Source organism: Heloderma suspectum, chromosome 1, assembly GCF_057233095.1.
Source record: "Heloderma suspectum isolate Gila_16-S chromosome 1, 16-S_ref, whole genome shotgun sequence".
Lineage (NCBI taxonomy): Eukaryota > Metazoa > Chordata > Lepidosauria > Squamata > Helodermatidae > Heloderma > Heloderma suspectum.
Window position 1 is genome coordinate 344,991,351 of NC_139458.1, and position 25,739 is coordinate 345,017,089.

The window sequence follows — 25,739 nt, forward strand, 5'->3', positions numbered from 1 at the left end:
AGTCTTTTGGGCAAGTTACCCAAAGGATATCTAGAATTGGTAACCTTTGTTATACAAGGCCTGAGGGAGTAGGAGGAAACGGATCTGGGAGAGGGGTGAATCCAAGACAAAAGAAGAGCAACTTTGGGCTTGCAGAAGATCAGCGGCGGAGAGGAAGCAGGGATTGCTTGGAGTTGTGATGTTGTAGGCCTTCATCCTGAGCACAGGGTAAATAAAGCTTTATAGAAGAAAAAACACAAGTCTCCAGTGCCCTCCTTCCAGGAAACTGAAGTCTGCCTAAGCACTGAAGCCCTGCAAGTTCTCTGCTCTCAGGGCTGGGATGCAGGAGTGCAACACTAGGGAAAATATCATATTCTTCTATGAAATCTGTTGCAGTTTCCAATATTCTTCACTCCATTCTTGTTTTACATGTCTCATTGCCACATAACAGATGTGTCCAATTATTTCATTTTTTATGCCTTGTCATCTTTCATATATCACTTTTATGAAGCCTTCTCAATTCATAAAAACTTTGCTAAGACTCCACAAAGTGGCATATAGTTTGTTGTTCAGTCGTTTAGTCGTGTCCGACTCTTCGTGACCCCATGGACCATAGCACGCCAGGCCTTCCTGTCCTGAGCTGTCTCCCGGAGCATGCTCAAGTTCATATTCATTGCATCCGTGATGCTATCTAGCCATCTCATCCTCTGCCGTCCCCTTCTCCTTTTGCCTTCAGTCTTTCCTAGCATCAGGGTCTTTTCCAGAGAGTTTTCTCTTCGCATTAGGTGGCCAAAATATTTGAGCTTCAGCTTCAGTATCTGTCCTTCCAATGAGCACTCAGGGTTGATTTCCTTTAGGATTGATTGATTTGACCTCCTTGCAGTCCAGGGGACTCGTAAGAGTCTTCTCCAGCACCACAGTTCGAAAGCATCAATTCTTCAGCGCTCAGCCTTCCTTATAGTCCAGCTCTCACAGCCATACATTACTACTGGGAAAACCATAGCTTTGATTAGATGGACCTTTGTTGGCAAGGTGATGTCTCTGCTTCTGACTATGCTGTCTAGGTTTGCCATAGCTTTACTCCCAAGGAGCAAGCGTCTTTTAATTTCATGGCTACAGTCACCGTCTGCGGAGATCTTGGAGCCCAAGAAAGTAAAATCTGTCACTGCTTCCATTTCTTCCCCTTCTATATGCCAGGAAGTGATAGGGCCAGATGCCATGATCTTCGTTTTTTTAATGTTGAGTTTCAAACCAGCTTTTGCACTCTCCTCTTTCACCCTCAACAAGAGGCTCTTGAGATCCTCTTCGCTTTCTGCCATTAGGGTGGTATCGTCTGCATATTGGAGGTTGTTGATAATTCTCCCAGCAATCTTAATTCCGACCTCTGATTCATCCAACCCAGCATTTCTCATGATGTACTCTGCATATAAGTTAAATAAGCAGGGTGACAATATGCAGCCTTGTCGTACTCCTTTCCCAATTTTGAACCACTCGGTTGTTCCATGTCTGGTTCTTATTGTTGCTTCTTGACCCTCGGACAGGTTTCTCAGGAGACAGGTAAGGTGGTCTGGTACTCCCATCACTTTAAGAATTTGCCACAGTTTGTTGTGATCCACACAATCAAAGGCTTTAGCGTAGTCAATGAAGCAAAAATAGACGTTTTTCTGGAATTCTCTTGCTTTCTCCATGATGCAGCGAAAGTTGGCGATTTGATCTCTAGTTCCTCTGCCTCTTCGAAACCCAGCTTGTACTTCCAGTAGTTCTCGGTTCGCATACTGCTGAAGCCTAGCTTGTAGGATTTTGAGCATCACCTTGCTGGCATGTGAAATGAGCGCCATTGTGCAGTAGTTTGAACACTCTTTGGCATTGTCCTTCTTTGGAATTGGAATGTAAACTGATCTTTTCCAGTCTTGCGGCCATTGTTGAGGGTTCCAAATTTGTTGGCATATTGAGTGCAGCACTTTCAGCATCATCTTTTAGGATTTTAAATAGCTCAGCTGGAATACTGTCATCTCCGCTAGCTTTGTTGTTAGTAATGCTTCCTAAGGCCCACTTGACTTCACTCTCGAAGATGTCCGGCTCAAGTTCAGTGACCGCACTATCATGGCTATCAGGGACATTCAGATCTTTCCTGTATAGTTCTTCTGTGTATTCTTGCCACCTCTTCTTAATCTCATCTGCTTCTGTTAGGTCCCTGCCTTCTTAGTCCTTTATCATGCCTGTCTTTGCACAAAACGTTCCCTTGAGATCTCCAATTTTCTTGAAGAGATCTCTAGTCTTTCCCATTCTGTTGTTTTCCTTGATTTCTTTGCATTGTTCATTTAAGAAGGCCTTCTTGTCTCTCCTTGCTATTCTCTGGAACTCTGCATTCAGTTGGATATATCTTCCCCTTTCTCCCTTGCTTTTCGCTTCCCTTCTTTCTTCAGCTACTTGTAAAGCCTCATCAGACAGCCACTTGGCTTTCTTGCATTTCTGTTTCTTTGGGATGGATTTTGTTGCTGCCTCCTGAACAATGTTACGGACCTCCGTCCATAGTTCCTCAGGCACTCTGTCTATCAGGTCTAATCCCTGAAATCTATTCCTCACCTCCACTGTATATTCATAAGGGATATGATTGAGGTCAAACCTGAATGGTTTAGTGGTTTTCCCTACGTTCTTCAATTTAAGCCGAACTTTTGCAACAAGAAGCTCATGATCTGAGCCACACTCAGCTCCAGGTCTTGTTTTGACTGACTGTATAGAGCTTCTCCATCTTTGGCTGCAAAGGACATAATCAATCTGATTTCGATATTGACCATCTGGTGATGTCCATGTGTAGAGTCATCTCTTGTGCTGTTGGAAAAGAGTGTTTGCTATGATCAGCGTGTTCTCTTGGCAAAACTTGATTAGCTTTTGTCCTGCTTCATTTTGTACACCAAGGCCATGCCTGCCTGTTATCCTGGTGATTTCTTGACTTCCTACTTTAGCATTCCAATCCCCTATGATGAAGAGGACATCTTATTTTGGTGTTAGTTCTAGAAGGTGTTGTAGGTCTTCATAGAACCGATCAACCTCAGCTTCTTCAGCATCAGTGGTTGGGGCATAGAGTTGAATGACTGTGATGTTGAATGGTTTGCCTTGGATTCGTACTGAGATCATTCTATCATTTTTAAGATTGTACCCCAGTACTGCTTTTCCCACCCTTTTGTTGACTATGAGTGCTACTCCATTTCTTCTAAGGGATTCTTGCCCACAATAGTAGATATGATGGTCACCTGAATTAAATTCGCCCATGCCTGTCCATTTTAGTTCACTGATTCCCAAGATGTCGATGTTCAGTCTTGCCATCTCATGTTTGACCACCTCTAGCTTACCTTGATTCATTGATCTGACATTCCAGGTTCCTAAACAATATTGTTTTTTACAGCATCGGATTTTCTTTTCACCACCAGACACATCCACAGCTGAGTGTCCTTTCGGGTTTGGCCCAGCCGCTTCACTCTTTCTGGCGCTACTTGGAAATTCCCTCTGCTCTTCCCCAGTAGTGTATTGGACACCTTCCGACCTGAGGGGCTCATCTTCCGGCGTCATCTCTTTTAGCCTTGTGATACTTTCCATGGGGTTTTCTTGGCAAGAATACTGGAGTGGGTTGCCATTTCCTTCTCCAGTGGACCACATTTTGTCAGAACTCTCCGCCATGACCTGTCCGTCTTGGGTGGCCCTGCACGGCATAGCTTATGGCTTCACTGAGTTATGCAAGCCCCTTCGCCACAACAAGGCAGTGATCCACGAAGGGGGGCATATAGTTTGGCCTCATATTAATATGTTTGATTATGACATCAATTGATTTTTTGTTATTAGATACTCCCTAGAGAAGAGTTCCTTTCACTCAGGACCAAAATATACATGACACAGGAGAGGTTGTGATCAGCTCTCCTGAGGGTTTGAGAGGATTCCAAATTTGATCAGAGCATCAGTGTTGGGGGATGGAGGTTTAACCATTTCCCCTGACCTGTTTACCTGATCTAACCCCCCCCCCACTGTTACTCCCACTGTGCAGGTGAAGGATGCAGGTAGTTTTAGTCTGTAAGTTACCTTGGGAATTCTTGAAAGACAACTAAGAAATGGGTTAAATAAATAAAACAGTGACAGCGGTATCTTGTATTAACCTCTCCCCAGTGAGGCTAATAGTTGTTTCAGGGAGAGATTTAGAGCAGGGAAATACCTTGCAGAGGTAGGGTTAAACACCCACTCTACCAGTGTTGCTGCTCTGATCAGGTATGGAGTTATCTGTGGTTGCTTTTAAGCAAAAAAGAAAAGAAAAGAAAAGAAAAGTGGGAGATCCTATCATACTCTCCTTCATAACATCTAATTTAGCCCTCAGGGTATAGGAAAATTAATACACTTTTGAAGTCAGATTCTCAGACAACGTTATCTTTTTGTATTAAGAAAAAAGTCTGCCTCTCAGTTCTAAATAGTCCTTATTTTAAAAAGAAAATCCTGATAAATGGAGTTTTATAACAAAGGGCAGTATCTAACGCTGCACTACCACTAATATAAATGATGTTGCGCTAGCATAAACTGTATCTGGCACAATGCTAATACTGTGCTTCCTGGCGTGGTGTGTTTTCCAAGGAAAACTGAGGAGTCAGCAAGCTCTATTGCCATTGTGGTAAAGACAGATTATGCTGGCGCAAATTTATTTATGTTAACAGCATGGCAGCATTGGATTCCATCAGTTCTTTCATTAGGACAGCCCAGTGTGCACAGGTGCATCCCTCTGTACACGCTGAGCCCTCAAAAGTTCAGGTGAATGCCTGATCGGAGTTTAGGATTCTCTTCAATGCGGGTGACCAGCTTACCAAGTGGCTGCATGAACACACCATGCGATGTTATCAGTAATCGTCTGAATTTACTCCCACTCCACCTACTTCCTTATGGAAGCTTTGTTGAGGCATTGTGAATCCTGTGCAGAAAATTGTCGGAGGACCGCTCTCCATGCATCAAGAGAAGGCGAAAATGGCAAGCTGCATATTCCCTGCCAATATCTCACTACCCAAGCTTGCTGTATTTATTATTTATTCTCAGTTATTTCTAGACTGGTGTTTATCCAAATTTCACCAAGGTTTTTGAAAACATAGGGTTGGATTCCAGAATAAGGGTTTTTCTACATGAGGCATTTATTGTGCGCTCATCATTCCCTGCTCACAGTTGTTATGGGTTCTTTAGATGATGTCACGGTCCTCCAGTTTTGCTTCTGTGTCTAACCAGCACTTTTGGCAAGTTTTTTTTAGAGCAGGGAAAATGCAGCATTTAATTGTGGAAGTGAAAGAAAGCTCAATTTCCTCTTCTGTATTTGCACTATTCTCCTATACCACAGTGCCACCTGGAGCAGAAAAGCAAGAAAGGAAACAACTCCTTGTATAGTGCTCAGATCTCAGTTCTGTGATGAAACTGAAACTAGATACTGCAAATTAACAGCTAATTAACAGCTAATTAACAGCCTTGTGTAGAAAAGCTCCAAATTAATTGTACTTCATTGTCATTGAGACCAATGAGACTTCACTTAGTCATGACTATCACTTCACATTGATTTCAATGGAATCTAAGTGCAACTCACTTATTCTGAATATTATCTATATCTGACAAAATCAGCCATAAACTAATACATATAACATATGCTGAAACCAAACTATCAACAACGAAACAGCAGCAGTATAAACCAACAAGGGCATTTAGCATGGCATATCATGGCAGTGGTCAATCAATAGTTCTTGAAGGCTCTCTGAAAAAAGAAAGCTTTTTATGCATCTTTAGAAAAACAGCAGAAAGGAGATTGTATGGGCGTCTCTTGGAGGAGAGTTACAGAGCATCAGGACTGATACTGAAAAGGCCCTGCTCCTGAGGGAGGATAATTAGGCTCCCCATTGGATAGAATCAGCAGATCTCAAGTGCGGAGGGTGGGTGGCTCATACTGTCTGAATCTTTCCGTGGTGATAAATAAATGCACCAAAGCCATAACTAAACAGTAAAACATAATTAATTATTCAGTTACAATGAAACCACAGGGGTTAAAAGCACTTCGCCAGATGTGGGACCATATCTCAACATCTGGCATTAGTTTCACAGTGTATCCACTAGGTGAATGTTTAAACTGCAACATCTCAAGTGTTTGCTGCTGCTTAGCCATTCTGAACAGAAGTCACATTTTATATTAAAGGTCCAGGGACATTTTCCCCAAGTTCTTGCTCTCTAATGACCTTCTCTATGTAACTGTTGACAGTTACTAACAAGAACTGATTCCATTTAAAAATCATAAATGTATATTTCAAATGGATCAGAGGCTGTGGGTGGAATGCAGAGGACAGAGGTTCTTCTGAGCACTTTGGACAATTAGTATAAAACTTGGGACAAAGGCCAGAGGAAAAATAAGCATTCCTGGGTTTCCTTCTAATACAGTGACTATACGCTGACTGACTGACTGATTGACTGATTGCATCAGTGTGTCCCGCACCCTCCAACATTGCTCACAGCAATGCTCACTGTTATAAACCACAATGGAGGGAGAAATCCTATGGGGATAGGTGGTCACCTCCAAATTTGGAGGCAACCGCCTATCCAATGCACAGCAGGAGGAGCGTGGAGGGGATCATAGAATCATAGAATAGTAGGGTTGGAAGGGGCCTACAAGGCCATCGAGTAACCCCCTGCTCAATGCAGGATCATCTAGTACTGTTATATGGTGATTTTAATGTCTTTATATTTTATATTGTTTTACTGTGTCCTTTTTGGTTTTAATTTTCGTGAACCACCCAGAGAGCTTCAGCTATTGGGCAGTATAGAAATGAATGAATGAATGAATGAATGAATGAATAAATAAAATCTCCTCCATGCTCCAGCCACCCTGCATTCATGTCTAGATAGCCGATTTCAGCTGTCTAGCTGTGGGACATCGGAGCACGTGGTGGGGAGGCTGGACGACACATGGGAAGTGTCATACCTGCACTTCTGCACTCCCTGCCCACGGGAATGCCCCCTTTTGCCCGCTCCATGCTGCTCTTATGAGTGCGGAGTGCAGGGACGATCCACACCGCCTACAAGGGGGTGGGGAGGCAGTTCTCTGGCAACCGACCTCGGAGCACGGGCTCCGAGGTCGGTTCCCAGAAACCAACCAATCCTACGGCTGTCTAGCCACTGTCTAGTAGCCATAGGTTTGCACCCTTAAAGTGTAAGTAAAAAACAAACCAAGAACAACAAATGCACATAATAATATCAGCAAATGCACAGTATGATACAATGGCAACTGAGCAGCAAATGTAAAATGCCTTCATAAAAAAAAGTTTTCACCATCTGGCAAAAGGCATAGACTGACAGGACTCAGAAGGCATCCCTAGCGAGGCTGTTCCATGGAATTGTATCACAAGACAAAAGGCCTGCTCTGTGCCTCATGAAATTTTACCTCTTGAATGGAAGGCTCATGGATGTTCTAGCCCATTATCCTCACACTTTCCAGAATGTAACATCTACCATAATGGTGGAGAGAAAGAAGAATCCATGGGAAGAATGGAATAATGCAGGATAAGTATGTATGGTGGCGGCGGCGGGGGGGAGCAAATAAGATGGCAAACTCTGATTTTCATTCAGACATTGAGCTCAACAGAAACAAAAGGCTTCTGGAAGAGAAATGTTATATCTTTAGGTGAAAGGAGAGAGAGAGACACTTGAAAAAGCAGCAATTTTGCAGTGCTAGGCTAAATGTTGAAGGTTTGAATTCTTCCACACAGAAAAAAAGCGGCAAAAAATAACTTTCCTGACAAAGACCACACTCCCCAAACAACATACTCTGGAGTAGCTTTTTTATATATATACAACTCAAGAATGTATGGCTTGTGCAGGGCTATCTAATTTTGTTTGAAGACGATTTTTAAGAGAAACCAGTTAAAATCATCCTCTACCACCACAGACACCTTTATTCTTTGATATGAAACCAGTCTACATAGTTAACACTTAGAAAATACTCTTTAGTATTATTTTCAGACCCACTATGGAGAATGCCTCACTGACCACATGACTGCTTCTTTCAATTCCCCCCCCCCCCAATGAACTACACACATTTGGGGTTTAAATGAGCAACAACTTGTATTATGTTCTAAAGGGATCTGCAGTGGGTTAAACTTTCTACCTAACTGCCTCCCTCCATTGCAGGTAGCCTGTCAGCCTGAAGTGGTGGAGGCTTCCTCCTTCCTCCTTGGCCTTTTCTGGGTGAGCTGCCCTGGCTCAGAGTGCCACCTCAAGGCAAGCATTGGCAGAGCTGCAACGTACAGCCTGTCAGCGTTTCTGTCCCACATACAATGGCCCAATGAAAAAGATGCTGACATGATGCAGAGTAATTCACAAAGGCATTGTTTGGGTGGGGGAGGCTGCCCCCTCTACACCAATAGCCTCTGAAAAGAAATGAAACTCATCTCCCCCACCCCCAATGCCTTTCATCCCCGTCCGCCCAATGTCGCCTATAAGGTCTGAGCTAAATCCTTCAGCCCACCACTGAAAGACCTGTATACCTTTGAGCAGCCTTCCCCGATCTAGTATCCTGGCTGGGGCATGCTGAGAATTGTAGCTCAACACATATGGAGAGCATCAGGCTGAGGAAGGCTACCTTCGAACACGAAAAAAAAATCACAGCATAGCCACCAAATCTCCTGCAGACTGCAGAGTGAAAATCTAGATTGCACACACAGAGGAAGCATTTTTACAAGTTCTTTGAATGCGTGGTAATGGGGTCAGGGGTGGGGGAGGTGGCATGTGCTCTCCTTGCTCCTGACCTCCATGCATTCATTTGACAGTCCTTTGATCAGGATACCTGCCTGCCTGCTCCAAGTGAACCTGCCTGTTGGCTGACTAGGGATGTCAGAGAATTCCGCCACGGATCTTGGTGAGGCCGAATGCCAGTACATTCAGCCCCCCAAAGTCCGTGGTGGAACGGCCTGCCACCCCGCGGATCCCCCCCGGGATGAGACTCACCTGGGGCGGATCTTCCGGGTGGCGGCGGCGGCTTCGGCGGCGGCAGTGGCCAGTCTTCCTACTGGCTGCCGCCACCGCCATTTCCAGGCTTGTGTAAAAAAAAAAAGACGTGATAGGCTACATAAAGATTTACGTAGCCGATCATGGCTAGGTTTTTAAAAAAAGGAAAAAAAAGACGTGATAGGCTACATACATCTTTATGTAGCCTATCATGGTTGGGTGGGTTTAAAAAAAAACAACCGCGTACGCAAATGGCGGCGGCTATGGCTGCCGCCATTTGCGTTCCTTCTTTTTACCGTCTTAATCTACATAAATATTTACGTAGACTATGACGGCGAAAATCAAGGGGAACGCAAATAGCGTAGCGGGTGCTATTTGCGTCCCCTTTTGATTCGCTGTTTTAGCCTACGTAAAGATTTACGTAGATTAAAATGGCCAAAAAGGGGGAACGCAAATGCTGGCAGCCGTAGCCGCCACCATTTGCGTACGCGGTTGTGTGGGTTTTTTTCGTTTTTTTACCCAGAGCCCTCTGCGGCTGGAAATCTGGCTGTGGACGGCTCTGGCCTGGCCAGGCCGGGCCTGGCTGGCTGCTCCACGGAGCCGCCGCGGAGCACAGCCGGCTGTTCGAGGATTCCAGGGGGAGGAACGGAGCGCCTCCCCCCCAGCCAGGATTCCGGGGGGAGGGACGGAATGCCTCCCCCCCACCATCAACATAATCCGCAAAAGGTAAGTCACTTTCATACATCCCTATTGCTGACTGCTCCCACTCTCTGAAGTGAGTACTAGAGATAGGGTCTTCTCTGTGGTGGCTCCTCATCTTTGGAACCCCCTCTTCACATCTTTCATTGGCATCTTCTTTTTTGAATTTTAGGGTGCAGTCCTCAACACAACTATCTGTAAGAAAGTCCCATTTAACTCCATAAGGCTTTCTTCTGAGTAGACATGCATAGGATAGCGCTACTAGACACCAATTAAAAACACTCGGGCATTTAGTGCGCTGCTATTTGATACTGTTGCTGTTCCGTTTTGTTTCATGACTGCTGCATTTATTTGTTGTTATTATATTGTAGTTTTATTTATCATATTGCAGTTTTTATTTTACTTTTAGATATTATCAGCAGCTTTGAGAACTCTTGGTTAGCAGGCAGGATACAAAATGTTTAGATAAATAAATAATCAATACATAAAGTTGGAAGAGAACTTATGCACACATACAGTTGCTTTATCAGAGTTCTCGATTGCACAGTGAGAACCTTACCCGCACACAGTTGTACATGTTTAGGCTCTGTTCTTCAGATGAACATCTGGAGATTGGGACTGGGAAAGCATGTGTGATGTTCTGTCCCGCCCCTGTGCATTGAAATAAGGTCTGAAAACAGCTAGACGTCTTCCAATTGTTTTCTTTTTCCAATCAACACCAACTTTGTTACCATTAAAGATGCAGCTGAAATTTAGTATCTAGCATTCTCAGCTAGCCTGAAAACTCTTCTCTTTTATTGCTCTTATTAACTACCTTGTGCATGTTAGTTATTTCTATAAGATTTTATTGCAGATTGTTTTTATTGTTTGTAAGCTGTCTTGAGGGCCTGCTTTGGTAAAAACATGAGTTCTAACTATAGAAAGAGAGAACCTCTTTAATGAGCTTCCATCGTGTATTAAAAACGTGGTTGTTCAGGCAGGCATTTGGGGTGGGTTAGGGTATTTTAGAAAACGTTTTTATTGTTGAATTTTATTGTTTTAAACTGTTTTATTATACGCTGTACATCGCCCAGAGTGGCTGGGTGACCAGCCAGATGGGCAATTAATAAATTTAATAATAATAATATATATAGAAAGAAAGTGACAAATTAATGGGTGAGTAGACCCATCAATTGGCCCAAAATATAAAAAAATTAATCTGCCCTATTCAAAGTCTTTACACCTATGAGCACAAAAAAGGGGGGATAACTTATACTGTGACATGTTCTTCCCAGGAACATCAGTCTGGACATCTCTAGAGACTGAGTGTGGACTGAATTGCAGCTTTGACCAGATCCAGCAAGGCAGTTCTTAGATTCATGTTACCATCCAAGTTTGGGAACTGAGCGACCAGAGTGGCCATTTTACACAAGCAGTTTTGTCCTCTGCAGACCTGTAAATGCAGGTCATGATTCCTACATCTTAGGGTTATCAAGGAGACTGCTGCACTGAGTTGCTGTGCTTGACCATATGTCCTAATGTTATTTATACAGGAACTGTGTTGATCTCTGGTGGAGACCATATGTGGTATAGATGGTGTTCTTGTGGACCAAAGTTTATGTGATAATCTCTTTGGGCTCTACACATTATTTTCACCATGCAGTTGAGCTGATAACTGTGAATGATTGTATTTGAGTCAAATTGGCAACTTGAATAGCACTTAAACGGGGAAACCTCAGCTGTAATGTAAAATCATATCTGTGCATAGAAGAAAAGCTCTGTCTTTGCATTTCTTTCTGGCTAGTGTTCAGAAGGGCTCTCAGTCACATACATCCAAGGTTCCTACTAGTCTTGCTTCAGGCTAAACATGAAACCAAGGCAGTATTGATAGTATTTTGGGATGATTCCTCATGGCAAGAGACACGGGTGAGATAGTTATGCTGATATTGATCAAAAAGTGCAATGAATCTGGCAGCCTGCCCAAACAGGAGACAGTAGATCTTTTTAAATTGCCTTCACTCATGTCTTCCTATCAGATTTTAAAGAGCAAGGGTGGGTATAGGATCATAGGGTTGGAAGGAGCCTACAAGATCATTGAATCCAACCCCTGCTCAGTGCAGGAAGCCTGTTTCCCTTTCCCAGGCGGTCTCCCATCCAAGTACTAATTAGGGCTGACATTGCTTAGCTTCCGAGATCAGATGAGATCAGGAGCATCCAGCCCTTTCCTCTGTAGCTGCTACTCCTTCTTCTGGTGCCTGAGGGATTCATCCTGTTGCTGTTTCAGGATTTTATCTCTTACAGCTCTACATGGGGACCCATCATAGTGAGGTGTTGTGGACTGAGCTGTTAAAGAGAGGCTGTTGATGACAGGAAACGCTGAGTATTTTTGTTTCAGTTGGTGCAGACCCCATTTGATGCCTAAAATGTTCTAAGACAGTTGAAATATGGGTGATGAGCCATCTCAACATCTCTGGCTAAATATTTTCCTCACTCAAGATGCTTTGGTCATGAATAGCTCACGCACTCAGTATTGGAAAGGCACATGCGTGGAGGGCAACTGTCCCCATACCTCTTCCCCTCCACCTCTCCTGCATCCATTTTATGAACACAAAGCCTTCCCATGAAATGAACAGGTACACAAAACTGTAATATGGTATAGAAAGGGCAGAATTTCATCTCAATCGATTGAAATAACTGGATAGTCCTCAGCAGATGCCTTGATCCACATGGAATTTGCTGCTCCAGTGAATCAAAGAAGCCCCAAACCACTGCCTCTTTTGATGACAGTAGCTACACATAACTGTCATACTAAGTTTATCAATGTCAGTGCCCTGTGTGTTACAAGGGACTCCTCAACTTTATTGTTTGTTTTATATGTGATACACTCTGCTGCATTCGAATGCTGGTTGCCCCCCTTAACTTGCCCTAACTTTATGAAAAGCAACCTTCCTCTTTTTTACTGCATAAGTTTCCCTTCACTGAAGTAGAAGTGATTTCCGTGTTTGCCCAGATGAGAAAACATTCCCAGATGGGGCTAGATTAGAATAAAAGGTTGTGCTTGGGTCTATCTCCTGGAAGTAGGCTACTTGAATCCCCAAATTTTAAGATATATTTTGATATTTTCTGATTTCCCTCTACATTTGCATTTCGATTAAAAATTCTATATGGTGGCAGTGCCTGGGGAGCAAAACTTCAAGGAAATCCATTGTTTCAATGAAAGTTACTCCCCCTCTGAACCAACAAGCCTGGGGCCTTATAAGTCTTCCCTTAAAAGCAGATCTTATGCCGATGTCACCAGCAGTTCAGGCTAGGCCCACTCACAGGCCATGCCAGATTCTCAAGCTGGGTCAGAAATGCAACTTTGTTTTGTCCTGAAGGACAGCCCATGAAAAATGTAACTTCTTGAACAGGGCTGGGGAAACTGTGGCCCTCCAGATGTTGTTGGACTACAACTTGACCATTGGCCAAGCTGGCTGGGGCTGGTGGTAGGTACAGTCCAATAGCATCTGGAGGGCCACAGATTCCCTACTCTCTCTTCTAAAATCTGGGTAACTTCTCTACCCTACACCATACCGTAAAATGGATAGAGCAGTCTTCTCCAACCTGGTGCCATCCAGATGTGTTGGACTACAAGTCCAATCACCTACATTTCCCAGCATTGGAAATGCTGGCTGGAGATGATGGGACCTGTAGTCCAACAACATATTGTAGCAGCCATATCGGGGGTCAGACAATATGGAGGGCACCAGGTTGGAGAAGGCTGGTATAGAGCCCTGAACAACATCACAGTTTGTCTTATATATTTTCATCAGACCATTGGTCAACTGAGTCCATTACTGTCTACTACAGCCTTTCCCAACCCGGTGCTCCCCAGATATTTTGGACTACAACTCCCAGCATTCCTAGCATTGCTCATGCTAACTGGGTATGATGGGAGTTGAACTCCAAAACATCTGGAGGGCACGAGGTTGGGCAGGGCTGGTCTACTCTAACTGACAGTGGCTTCGAATCAACCAATATGCAGGTGATACGATGCACACGATACTTCAAAACAAAACAAAACAGAACACATCACCACCAGTAGCACATCCAGTCTATACATGTATAGATTTTAAAAATTTAAGGAGTGTGTGTGTGTATGTATATATAAAACAGATAGTAAAATGTGAAACATCTTATACTATATATTTTAAATTGTTTTATTGTGTGCTGTTCGGTTTTAATTTTTGTGAAACGCTCAGAAAGCTTTGGCTATTGGGCGGTATAGAAATGAAATAAATACATACATACATACATACATACATACGTTGGCATAAAATACCAACTTCAGTCACAAAGAAGAGTATGCTACAATACCACTTATAAGCTGATCCAGAACCAGTCTGTACATTATGCATTACATTTATACATTTATAAACTGGATGTACTTCTGGTGGTCATTTGTTCTGTTTTGCTTTGGAGTGACAGTGGCTTTCTAAGGTCTTTCCTAGAGCTTGTTTTAATTGAGATGCCTGCAGTGGAGGCTGGTGGCTCCAAGGTCAGTGGGGTGGTGAATCCGATCCGGGTTTCAGTCAGAACCAGTCAGAACAAGGGGCTATCCAAGATGCGCACTGCCCCATGGACATTGGAGCCATCAGCCTCCGCTGGATGCCAGGTTTTGGGACTTCCCGTGTGCAAACTGAACTGTGGAGCCTCCCTAAAGATTTAAGCACCTACGAATGAATTATTCATGTTAGAATGAATATAAATTGTAATGCTACACGTTACAGGCTGTACAAATGATGGCAGTACAAATTGTGCTCTTGATCTCTAATAATTTCAAAATACTTTTTATGCTGCATGCCTGTTTCTGACTGGATGGAAGCCGACTGGAGCACATCAAACAACGTCCTATCATGTGTTACCATATAGTGACGACGTTGTTGCAGGCAGTGGAGGCTGGTGGCACCGATGTCAGTGGGGCAGTGAATCCGCTCTGGGTTTCAGTCAGAACTCTAAAGGAGCTATCCAACGTAGCCCTAAATGGGTTCAGCACCCTAGATAGCTCCTGTAGAGTTCTGAATGGCTCTGGCTGAAACCCAGAGCGGATTCACTGCCCCACTGACACAGGAGCCGCTAGTCTCCACTGCTTGCAGGAGGAGGTTAGAAGAACTAGTCTAGGATCCTGCAAGGCTGAGAACGTCTGTGATGTAAGTGAGGCAATCACCATTGTCTAGAGGGTAAAAGAACTAAAGGGGGGAAAGCCCATTCCGGTAGTGATAGTGTTCAGAGGAAGGGTAGACAACGTGGTGCCTGTGGCCACCAATGCACCCCAAACACCTTTTGTGGTGCCAGCCACAGAGCCCCACTTTGAGGCAGGGGGAGGAAGAATTACACATTTTCTTACGGGCATCTGGGATTGCTGTGAAATCTGTTTCTGCTGGTGCAAAAAATTGTGGGTTCAAAGGAGTTGATCAGTGCATTAGGGCTCAGGCCTCACCTCTGCCTTGTACTGAGACATGGCCTTTGCCATGACTCCCATAGCAGCCATTTTGTGGTGGGCCCCAGGACAATTTCTCAAATGGCCAAATGTGACCACAGCCCCAAAAGGTTGCTTTCCCCTGGTTTAGAGCTATGGCTGGAGTATCCCACAGAAGCAAGTTGGGGGCATTTTTTTGATTTTGATAAACCCGCTGGTGATCCCTGGCTAGCATCACACATTGTAAATGACTTCTTGAAGGTCAAAATCAGTAGTGTGAGGGCTCAGTCCTATGCATGTTTAGACAGAAAAATGTCCTCTGGCTCCCAGCATGCTCCAGCTTGCATGACAGACTGGGGCATGGTGGGAGTTGGAGGACATTTTTCTGTGTAGATATGCATAGGGTTGTGCCTTAAAAGCATGAAATATTTTTGAACTGACAAACATTTGGCAGTTCAGCACTTTGAGTATCTGCAATAAAAACTAAGAGGACAGGAGTATGCAAAGAGATCTACATGTGAGCATGGAGATCCTTGGCAGCGGGTTGAATCCAGAGTTTTATCACACCAGTGGGAGCATCCCTGAATGGACCTCTGCTCAGAACACTCCCACTAGAAGAATGGGGGGGGGAGACCATTTTTGCTAACTCCCCCTCCAACTGCAGCCCACATCACTACCCCCCCCCCACTATTCCGGCAGGTCCCCCAACCCTCTGGAGCAGATTTTGGAGGAAGACAAGGACTGCAGGGGGAAAGGGGAATCACTGAAGATTGTCTGCTCTGATGTCCAGCAAGCAAAAAAGTTCCACTGAATCAAATGTCTTCTGCCAATGGCTGGAGCCCTTCCATCTGCAGGAGGATTTGCTGGATCCAACCCTCTGCCTTTTGCATTCATAAAGCTGGAAGGGGCCATCTTGAGTCCAACCCCCTGCTCAGAAACCACGGGCTGAATGTTAATTCAACCAAGAGGTGAATATTAATTGTCAGGTGCATCTTTTAAAAGTGTTTGAATTCTTTGTCCTTGATACATCTAAATTAAGAAGGCCATTCATTAGCACTTCCTAAAAGGGTGAGTAGAAAAATATATTTCCTGCTGTATTTTACTCACGACTTAATGACTGAACAACAACAAATGTTTTAGTTTTTAGCTGGTTTTGATTACTGGTTGACTTTGCTTGTAAGTTTATTTTTTCAGTATTTTGACTTGCATCTATATCAGTTTTTGGAAACCCCCTTGAGAGGTCCCCCCCCCCTTAAAGGTGGCACACAAATATCTTAGACAGATAGACAGACAAATGAAATATTGCAGCAATTTTTTTCCAGAACTTGCTCCTTTAACCAGGATAGATCCCGTTTCCATCTATGCAGTTATGATAACAATGGGACTTTAGGGCTAGTAACATCATCTCAATAGGGATGTAGTAATTTAGATCAGCTGGAGAACTGGTCTAATGATTTAGGCCCTTCGCCTCAGCAGGCCTTCAGATACAAATCTGCCAATACAGATTTGACTGGCAGGTACTAAAGAAAATCCGATGCTGTAAAGAACAATATTGTTTAGGAACCTGGAATGTCAGATCAATGAATCAAGGTAAGCTGGAGGTGGTCAAACATGAGATGGCAAGATTGAACATCGACATCTTGGGAATCAGTGAACTAAAATGGACAGGCATGGGCGAATTTAATTCAGGTGACCATCATATCTACTATTGTGGGCAAGAATCCCTTAGAAGAAATGGAGTAGCACTCATAGTCAACAAAAGGGTGGGAAAAGCAGTACTGGGGTACAATCTTAAAAATGATAGAATGATCTCAGTACGAATCCAAGGCAAACCATTCAACATCACAGTCATTCAACTCTATGCCCCAACCACTGATGCCGAATAAGCTGAGGTTGATCAGCTCTATGAAGACCTACAACACCTTCTAGAAATAACACCAAAAAAAGATGTCCTCTTCATCATAGGGGACTGGAATGCTAAAGTAGGAAGTCAAGAAATCACTGGGATAACAGGCAGGCATGGCCTTGGTGTACAAAATGAAGCAGGACAAAAGCTAATAGAGTTTTGCCAAGAGAACACACTGATCATAGCAAACACCCTTTTCCAACAGCACAAGAGACGACTCTACACATGGACATCACCAGATGGTCAATATCGAAATCAGATTGATTATGTCCTTTGCAGCCAAAGATGGAGAAGCTCTATACAGTCAGTCAAAACAAGACCTGGAGCTGAGTGTGGCTCAGATCATGAGCTTCTTGTTGCAAAAGTTCGGCTTAAATTGAAGAACGTAGGGAAAACCACTAAACCATTCAGGTATGACCTAAATCATATCCCTTATGAATATACAGTGGAGGTGAGGAATAGATTTCAGGGATTAGACCTGATAGACAGAGTGCCTGAGGAACTATGGACGGAGGTCCGTAACATTGTTCAGGAGGCAGCAACGAAATCCATCCCAAAGAAACAGAAATGCAAGAAAGCCAAGTGGCTGTCTGATGAGGCTTTACAAGTAGCTGTGGAAAGAAGGGAAGCGAAAAGCAAGGGAGAAAGGGGAAGCTATATCCAAATGAATGCAGAGTTCCAGAGAATAGCAAGGAGAGACAAGAAGGCCTTCTTAAATGAACAATGCAAAGAAATTGAGGAAAACAACAGAATGGGAAAGACTAGAGATCTCTTCAAGAAAATTGGAGATCTCAAGGGAACGTTTTGTGCAAAGACGGGCATGATAAAGGACAAAGAAGGCAGGGACCTAACAGATGCAGATGAGATTAAGAAGAGGTGGAAAGAATACACAGAAGAACTATACAGGAAAGATCTGAATGTCCCTGATAGCCATGATAGTGCGGTCACTGAACTTGAGCCGGACATCCTTGAGAGTGAAGTCAAGTGGGCCTTAGGAAGCATTACTAACAACAAAGCTAGTGGAGATGACAGTATTCCAGCTGAGCTATTTAAAATCCTAAAAGATGATGCTGTTAAAGTGCTGCATTCAATATGCCAACAAATTTGGAACACTCAACAATGGCCGCAAGACTGGATAAGGTCAGTTTACATTCCAATTCCAAAGAAGGGCAACGCCAAAGAGTGTTCAAACTACAGCACAATTGCGCTCATTTCGCATGCCAGCAAGGTGATGCTCAAAATCCTACAAGCTAGGCTTCAGCAGTATGCGAACCGAGAACTACCGGAAGTACTAGCTGGGTTTCGAAGAGGCAGAGGAACTAGAGATCAAATCGCCAACTTTCGCTGCATCATGGAGAAAGCAAGAGAATTCCAGAAAAACGTCTATTTCTGCTTCATTGACTACGCTAAAGCCTTTGATTGTGTGGATCACAACAAACTGTGGCAAATTCTTAAAGTGATGGGAGTACCAGACCACCTTACCTGTCTCCTGAGAAACCTGTACGAGGGTCACGAAGCAACAGTAAGAACCAGACATGGAACAACCGAGTGGTTCAAAATTGGGAAAGGAGTACGACAAGGCTGCATATTGTCACCCTGCTTATTTAACTTATATGCAGAGTACATCATGAGAAATGCTGGGTTGGATGAATCAGAGGTCGGAATTAAGATTGCTGGGAGAATTATCAATAACCTCCGATATGCAAACGATACCACCCTAATGGCAGAAAGCGAAGAGGATCTAAAGAGCCTCTTGTTGAGGGTGAAAGAGGAGAGTGCAAAAGCTGGTTTGAAACTCAACATTAAAAAAAACTAAGATCATGGCATCTGGCCCTATCTCTTCCTAGCATATAGAAGGGGAAGAAATGGAAGCAGTGACAGATTTTACTTTCTTGGGCTCCAAGATCACCGCAGACAGTGACTGTAGCCATGAAATTAAAAGATGCTTGCTCCTTGGGAGGAAAGCTATGGCAAACCTAGACAGCATAGTAAGAAGCAGAGACATCACCTTGCCGACAAAGGTCCGTCTAATCAAAGCTATGGTTTTCCCAGTAGTAATGTATGGCTGTGAGAGCTGGACTATAAGGAAGGCTGAGCGCCGCAGAATTGATGCTTGCGAACTGTGATGCTGGAGAAGACTCTTACGAGTCCCCTGGACTGCAAGGAGGTCAAATCAGTCCATCCTAAAGGAAATCAACCCGGAGTGCTCATTGGAAGGACAGATAATGAAGCTGAAGCTCAAATATTTTGGCCACCTAATGCGAAGAGAAAACTCTCTGGAAAAGACCCTGATGCTGGGAAAGACTGAAGGCAAAAGGAGAAGGGGACGGCAGAGGATGAGAAGGCTAGATAGCATCACGGATGCAATGAATATGAACTTGAGCACGCTCCGGGAGAGAGCGCAGGACAGGAAGGCCTGGCGTGCTATGGTCCATGGGGTCACGAAGAGTCGGACACGACTGAACGACTGAACAACAACAACTAATTAGCTGATCAATAATCTGATACACCCAGTTTTAGCTTATTCCCCCATAATAATCACATTGGGCCTGATCCAAAGCCCTGTTTGTGCAGTGGTTTCTATCCTGTTTTGTAATGGTAAAGGCTCCATGCCCAGGAATTCTCCATTCATTATTGCAGTTTCAAGCCTACTCTCCTACTCATAGAAGAGCATGAGAGTGCCGCAAACACTGGAAGTCATTGGATAGTGGCTGTTACAGGGAAGTCGGTCTCATGGATTTTAACAACGTTTATGCCTACCTAATGTAATGAGATATTATAGGGAAAAAATGCTGCTGGCACTGAATATCAGACTGTGTTGAATTATTATTATGCTTGTTGGAGAACCAAGTTAGTGACATTATTTAAAACTAGATCTTAACTCTGGAGCAAAGGGCTGTGCTACGCTCACCACTTGTCCTATTACTGAACGGCATGTCAGCTTTGGTGGGAGCGAGGGCTCCATCCTTTGCTCTGGATGCAGATGATCCTCAGTAAAGCATTAATGAAGGAAACAGTTTCCTGTTCACATCGCTCGCTCTAAACCTCTTAATCTCCTTTATGTGACACACTTATGCTGGGTGCTAATATCCCAGCGTAATGTGGGATCACTCGGCTGTATTTTGACAAAATGAAACAAAGAGATGATGGTTTCATGTGAGATTTCAGCAGAGGTTTTATCACCATCTTTTTTTCTTTTTTTTTTAAAGTCATGGAAATATTAGAGTGAGCGTGGCTGTGTGGGAAATTACCATATTAGTAGGTGGCTGACTCTGTGTGCAGCAGTTAGTATGTTAAATGAATGCTGCAAGACTGGGGAATAATGTTGCTCAAGATAATGTGTCACTATGCACGCCTGACCGTATAAAAAAGGGGACAAAATCTTTATGGCTTCAATCCATTTGCATCTCATTTTTGCAAGCCAAACACCAAGGGACGACATCCATCAATATCTTTAGCGCATCAGTAAAAAACACACACCCTTATTATTTTGTGTCCCGTTCCCCCCCCCCCCCCGCGTGCCTTCCTCCTTTCTCCTATATGGAGACTTCAGAAATAGACAAAATATGGGGTTATATTAGAGTCTGATTTAGCCTGAGGGTCGAATTTTATTTTGGGGAAGCTCTCGGGGCAGCATTCCAGTGGTGGGCAAGAGGCGTGGGGCTCCAAATGCCAGCTTAAAGCTCTTACTGCCCCTAACGAAGCCTTCGGAGAGGCATGTCAGGCTTTTATGGCGGGGGCGGGGCGACTTCACAAAACGATGGTTGGTTGGGGATACGGGGACAGAGGCAAGGCTAGGGAAGGGGCGTGGCCAACTGGGGAACCCTGTAGGGCTGGATTGGGACTCCAGGTGGGTCAGATTTGGCCCCTGGGCTGAGGATCTGCACCCTTGGGTGGTGTATTCCCGACATTTATACTGGGGAAGATGTTACCTGTGACAATGGTGTTGCCTGTGACAGTCCCATGTGATTGACTATCTCGAATACATGCTGATAACTTTAGGGCGCAATCCTATGCATGTTTAGACAGAGAATACGCCTACAACTCCCAGCATGCCCCAGCCAGCAATGCTGGCTGGGGCATGCTGAGAGTTGTAGGCCTGTTCTCTGTCTAAACATGCATAGGATTGCACCATTAGTCAACTAGTTGGCCTTCCAGCCTGTGACTCACTAAGCCAAGTAGAGCCCACTGTCATGGGTGCCACCAGGGCCTCGATAAGCTGCCTGTTTTTTGTTTTGTTTTCCTCATTCTAGGACTGCAAAAATGGACTTTGGATAATGTCAAGCACCTATCAGTCCACAACGCTGCTGAATGAATGCACTTGGCATTGGCCATGGCAACAAAAATCATACACAGAAACATTTGCACAAACATAAAATATGAGTTATACAGATGCAGCTCCCAGGGAGCATTATCAGTGGTGGCACCACATTTATGGGATGCCCTGTGCCAGGAGGCTTGCCTGGTACCCACACTTACCTTTTTGGTGCCAGGAAAGACGTTTCTTTTCTCCCAAGGATTTTAGATTGTTATTACTGCATTTGTTGTTGTACACCTGCTTTATTGTGTGAGATGCCCTGAGAAGGTTTTGTTACAGGGTGGCATATAAATATAATTAAATAAATCCCTGCTAAGATGGATTTTTAAACCAGACTTTCTCAGCAGAAAGGGAGACGTAATGCAACAGATTCCTAATCATTTATTTCTAAGCAAACCCTGATCTCACTAAATTGGGAGATGGTTTGTGCATGGATGTGAGGGTTGTAACAAATCATCTGTCTTTTCAGAAATGCAGTAACTAAACCATCATTTACTTAAAAGGTTATGGTGATGGAGTGAGTGGACGAAATGGGATCGCTATCACTGAATCCCTTCTGTGTCTTAATCTTTTTTCCAAATAAAAGATAGGGAGTCATGAAGTTCTGTCTGCCAAAGCCTGGAAGTTGGATGATCCAGTTTGTCTTGGCATTCAAGAGAGTCCCATTCATGGCTCACATTTACCCTCCCTGCATTCCTGATCAGTTTAGTATTTAAACTGGCTCAGTGATTTCAGTACTGTGACTTTTAAGACTGGAGTACAATGTCACGCAAAAAAGCTGTCATGTAAAAGTTTTGGACTGTTTTCCTATTTGTCAGACACCCCCTACCCCCAAGGATCTGACAAAAAGCATGATAAATAAACATATTCGCAAAATTAGAAATACCTTATGTTGGCAAAACATACTGCTAAAATAAGTGAAAAAAATCTGTCTGATCTTAAAGCAAAATGCATTTGTTTGTTTTTAAGCTTTTATTATTTTTTTGTTTTTGGATATTCCATGGAAGGAGAATTAATATGAAGGCAGATAATAATGTTGTCCCTGACTTCCTTGAACCCGAGGGGTGTATAGAGGACACAGGGAAGAATGCAGATTAAATATCTACTGACAGCATCTCTCTCTCTCTCTTTCTTTCTCTCTCTCTCTCTCTTTCGCTCTCTGTCTCTCTTTCGCTCTCTCTCTCTCTCTCACACACACACACACAGAGAGAGAGAGAGAGAGAGAGAGAGAGAGCGCACTGCACAAAAGCTCTGGCTAGCAATACTCAAATCTGAGAAGAAATATTCATATGGGCTTGGGTCAGATCTCCTGGGCAGGATTTGCTATTTGACACAGAAGAATGTCAAGGCACGTTATATTCTTGTATAGTTAATATGTGGATGTCCATGCGACATGATAACGCTTGGATTTCAAATAGCATTTGCATGACACCCCAAAGGATACAGTGGTGATTTCCTAAACTGTAGTCCATGCTAAGCTCCGAAGTGGCCTGTGTTGTCACCATGAAAACAGAAGGACAATTCACGCCTTTTCACAGCAAACAAATACATGTTAGCTCTGGTGCCTTCTGCACTTCGATACGATTGTACAGGAGGCCTGGGGTGTGGGATGAAGATGCTGTGGACTACAGCTCCCATCATCCTTAACCATGCTGGCCATGGCTGATGGGAGTTAGCGTCCAAGAACAGCTGGCGAGGGTGTTGCCAAGAGGCAAGCCTTTTTTTTTGGATTCAGAACACAATGAACACACTAATGGGTGAAAGCTAAAGATTGTATTAACCAGGAGCAAATTAACAATGATGAAAGCAAAACACCACAGAACAAGATTATCAGGCTTCTGTCCCTACAGTTGCTGGGAATCCCATCAAAATATGGCAACGGATGTAGCTCTGATACTGACCTGGCCTTACGCAGCACCTTTCCGGATTGGCCTGCATTGAGACCCCACCCTGGGCATGTCTCAGAGATTCATGTATTCTTTTATGGTCATATTAACCCCGCCCCCCCAGCCGAATACTCCAATGACTTTGAGAGTGTTTGGCAGTAAACCAGCATAGAGAACTCCGCGACTCTCCTAACAAGTAGCTAACCCTTGAGATCTCGCCAGAGGCTTATCAGCCTCTCAAGTTGTTCACACTCAGACTCTGGGAATGAGAAGTATTGGAAACCACTAAAAGCCACAGACCCAACCAGAAGTCTAGACACGAGAAGGGGCCACTTGTTGTACACCACTAAATCCTCAAAATAACAGTAATCTTCTGCGCTTCTACTACAGAAGGCCATGAGTTCCCCACCCCTGAGTTATTACGAAGTGGGGCACTGTTTGTGTTAATTGGCATTTTTACAGGCTGTTCTCCCCCCTTTCCCCATCACTCCAAATGTAATTTTACACAAGGAAAACAGGACTTCTTAATATTTTAAAAAATATTCCCTACCTTCTCTTTTTAGGTTGGCCTCACAATATAGAGAAGGCTACTCAGATGTGAAGTGGATGTATTGACCTTTCTCAACTAGTTTTTGTCTTTGTCCTGATTAGACCTGAAGGCCGAATGACATCCCACTCTGTACCATGTCAGTTCTACATTTTGACAACCAGTGGCTTAGAGCACCTCTTCCATTTTTACTCCACAATTCACAATCGGACCCTCTGTAGGTTGCTGAGCATGACATCCGAACCTGGAGCGCTGGGTTGTTTAGGGGCTAAACAACCTAGCGGTTAACCCAACAACAAAGCATGGGTTAACTGCTGGGTTGTTTTGCCCCTAAATAACCCAGTGGTTCGGGTTTGGACATCACGCTCCTCAACTTACGAAGGAGCTGATTGCGGGTTGTGGAGTAAAAGCGGACAAGGCAGGTGCACTGCAGGCAACGCACCCATTTTCAGCCACTCGTGCACGATAACCCATTGACTTTTAAACTGATGGGTTGTTGTAACATGCGAACCAGGTCGTTGCATGTTCCCCCTTTTCATTTATGGTGCTGGAGGGTGATAGGAAAGTAGCCTATCATAGGCATTAGTTTTTGTTCCTGAGTATCTTTTAAGGATGGTATGATCTTAAATCATTTTACAGGCTCATATGTCTGTCCTCACTAGGGATGCATGGATTTTGTAAAATCCATTCTATCTGTGTTTAGTGGATTCTCAGGTGTCTTTTGTTCCATCAGCCACTCATTGAAGGAATTGGATTTTTTTCCTATTTCCCAAATTAATTTGCACTACAAAAATGCTCAACCCCCCCCCCCCCCCCCCGGCCGGCCGAATGTGCATTTTCATGCTTTAGCTTATGGGAGAAATTCACATTTTTGGCTGGTTTTTTTTTATTTTCCATTTTTTTCTATGACTGAATTTGTGTAAAATTCCAGAAAATAAAAGAAACGGTCTGCAAGACTGCAGAATCTGTGCAACTTGGGAAAAGCTGGTCTGTTGCGGAATCTATGGGTTGGATTCATAGAAATCCAAACTCATTTGACTCCATTGCGGATTTCTCCAACATCCCTAGTCCTCACTTTGGACTGAATTCTCTGCCTCTCAGCCAGAGGTGGCAGCAAGGACCACCAGATCAGACTTTGATTTTGTCTGGCACAATTAGAGATGTGAAAGCCAGGAAAGAATCTAGAAAAAATGAGGGGGAAGGCAGGAAAAAAAAGTCCCTCTCCTTTCTCCCCAGGGAGTTTGGAAAAATTTGAAAAAAAATGCTTCCGCCCACCCGCCGCCAAAATTCCTGGGTTTTGCCCCGGTCCTCTCCCCCACCCCCAGGCCTTCACATTTCTAGGCATGCTCATATAACCTGCTGCATTAGCACAATAATTCACAGTGTGTGTGTGTTTGTTGATTGGAAAGGGAAATATTGATTGAAATCCATGGGGCACTAGTGGAGGTAATTTCTGTTTTTCCAGTGTGAATTTAATTTATATTTTTGGTCCTTTGTATTTCTTCATATTTCTTCATTCTAGGATGATCGCTGAGCTGTTGCTTCACGACTTCCTCCATTTAAACTGGAATCCTGCACTAAATATGGCAAATGAGGCACAAATTGGGGTCTAAGCCTGGAAATTGCATAGCCCGGTAGCATACCTTACTGGTCAGCTGATAACTACATCTGCATGCCTACAGGGAGTGCCGCTGACCTTCCTCACCAGAAGAGTCCATATATTTGTGGTGGGCTGTGGGAGGAAAAGAAGTCACTCAGTGCTTCGTCTACTTAGTTTTCACCACTGCCTATCTGAAGAACTTTGTGTGTGTGCTAAACAAGGTCGGCCCCGGTCAGTAGTTGGATGGGCGTTCAGAGAGTGTTCATCTCTCAAGGTCATAAGCCCATCAAAGATCCATAAGCCTTCCCCCAAATGTTCCTGTTTAGCCTCCAGTGCTGAGGGTTATTTAAAATGGAACACCTTTAGG

At 43.9% G+C, this 25,739-nt stretch overlaps 1 protein-coding gene across 1 annotated transcript in view; it reads left to right on the top strand.

Annotated features, from left to right (window-relative positions):
- GRM1 (glutamate metabotropic receptor 1) overlaps positions 1-25,739 on the top strand; it is a 310,285-nt gene that overhangs the window by 93,797 nt on the left and 190,749 nt on the right. The window lies entirely within an intron of this gene.